The following is a 2,431-nucleotide window of genomic DNA, read 5'->3' on the forward strand; positions in this document are numbered from 1 at the left end:
TGGCTGCGGGCGGCAGAGCAGACGCGTCCGGTCCGTCTGGACCTGTCCGGCGGCGGAAGAGGAGAAATCTAGGGTTTCGGGGAGGAAGGAGATCCGAATTTCGGGGGGGGGGGTGTTTAAATAGGCATAGAGGGAGCTAGGAGAGTCCAAATGAGGTGCGGTTTTCGGCCACGCGATTGTGATCGAATGCTCTAGATGGTGGATCAGAGTTTGGTGGGTTTTGGGCCAAATTGAAGGGGTGTTGGGCTGCAACACACACGAGGCCTTTTCGGTCCCTCAGTTAACCGTTGGAGTATCAAACGAAGTCCAAATGATACGAAACTTGACAGGCGGTCTACCGGTAGTAAAGCAAGGCTGCTTGGCAAGTCTCGGTCCAATCCGGAAATGTTTAATCCCCACACACGAAAGAAAACTAGAAATGACCACCGGAGGAGAACGAAGCGCCGGAATGCAAAACGGACAACGGGGAAAATGCTCGAATGCATGAGACGAACACGTATGAAAATGCAATGCACATGATGACATGATATGAGATGTGTGACAACGATAACAACACACGGAGACAAAGACCCGAACCCGAGAAAATAAATATAACTTAACGCCGGAAACGGCAAGAGTTGGAGTACAAATTGGGAAAGTTACATCCGGGGTGTTACAAATTGGCCGTAGCTCAGTGCTAGAATTTTGTTAAGCATCTTGAATGCATCCCTGCCATGTATTTTGATGCCATGTTTGAGTGTTGTAGCATGTTCATTTCGTTGCATTTAGATGGCTACTTGCTGTAATCGCAGACCGATGTCATATTTGAATCGCTTGCCATTTCCAAACCGTAACTCCGATTCCGGCGTTCTTTATATCATTTTCAAGTGATTTCATCTCATCTTTCCAGTGGCACACTTGGATTCCTAAGTTGAGTCCAGGTTCATGCATCCCTTGTCAACTCTTGCATATGCATCCCGCATCGCATCCCGCATAGCATATCATCATCGCACCATATTGTTTGATCCTTGCACGTGGTTGATTGTGTCCTTGTTGCTTGTTTGTCTTGTTTGGGTAGAGCCGGGAGACGAGTTCGCTAACGAGGAGCCCATTGAGTTTGCTTTCGAGGATCCAGTCAACTCTGACAACTTTGCAAGCAAGATGATGATACCCTCGAAATCACTACTATCTTTGCTATGCTAGTGTGCTTGCTCTTTTGCTATGCCAATGCTACGATGTCTACCATTTGCTTTCAAGCCTCCCAAATTGCCATGTCAAACCTCTAACCCTTCATGTCCTAGCAAACCGTTGATTGGCTATGTTACCGCTTTGCTCAGCCCCTCTTATAGCGTTGCTAGTTGCAGGTGAAGATTGGAGACCGTTCCTTATTGTAACATTTATTTACTTGTTGGGATATCATTATATTGCCATGTTATCTTAATGCATCTATATACTTGGTAAAGGGTGGAAGGCTCGGCCTCTCGCCTAGTGTTTTGTTCCACTCTTGCCGCCCTAGTTTCCGTCATATCGGTGTTATGTTCCTGGATTTTGCATTCCTTACGCGGTTGGGTTATAATGGGAACCCCTTGATAGTTCGCCTTGATTAAAGCTTTTCCAGCAATGCCCAACCTTGGTTTTACCATTTGCCACCTAGCCTCTTTTCCCTTGGGTTACCAGAGCCCGAGGGTCATCTTGTTTTAAACCCCCCCCCCCCGGGCCAGTGCTCCTCTGAGTGTTGGTCCGAACCAGGCAGCCTGCGGGGCCACCTCGGGGAATATCGAGGGTTGGTTTAACTCGTAGCTTGACCTATCTCAGTGTGCCCTGAGAACGAGATATGTGCAGCTCCTATCGGGATTTGTCGGCACATTCGGGCGGTGTTGCTGATCTTGTTTTAACCTGTCGAAATGTCTTGAAGAACTGAGGTACCGAGTCTGATCAGAACGTCTCGTTAGGAGGTCTATTCCTTCGTTGACCATGAGAGCTTGTCATGGGCTAAGTTGGGACTCCCCTGCAGGGATTTGAACTTTCGAAAGTCGTGCCCGCGGTTATGGGCAGATGGGAATTTGTTAATGTCCGGTTGTAGATAACTTGAACCTTAAATTAAATTAAAATGAATCAACTGAGTGTGTTACCGTGATGGCCTCTTCTCGGCGGAGTCTGGGAAGTGGACACGGTGTTGGAGTAATATTTGCGCAGGTTGTTCTCTAGTTTCTCGCTCGTGCTTTGCCTCCTCTACTCGCTCTCTTTTGCGGATAAGTTAGCCACCATACTTGCTAGTCGCTTGCTGCAGCTCCACATATATTTACCTTACCCTACCTACTAAGCTTAAATAGTCTTGATTGCGAGGGTGCGAGATTGCTGAGTCCCTGTGGCTCACAGATTACTATTGCACCAGATGCAGGTCCAGATGATTCCGCTCCAGGTGACGCGCTCGAGCTCAAGTGGGAGTTCG

Source organism: Triticum dicoccoides, chromosome 2A (genome assembly GCF_002162155.2).
Source record: "Triticum dicoccoides isolate Atlit2015 ecotype Zavitan chromosome 2A, WEW_v2.0, whole genome shotgun sequence".
NCBI classification, from domain to species: Eukaryota; Viridiplantae; Streptophyta; class Magnoliopsida; order Poales; family Poaceae; genus Triticum; species Triticum dicoccoides.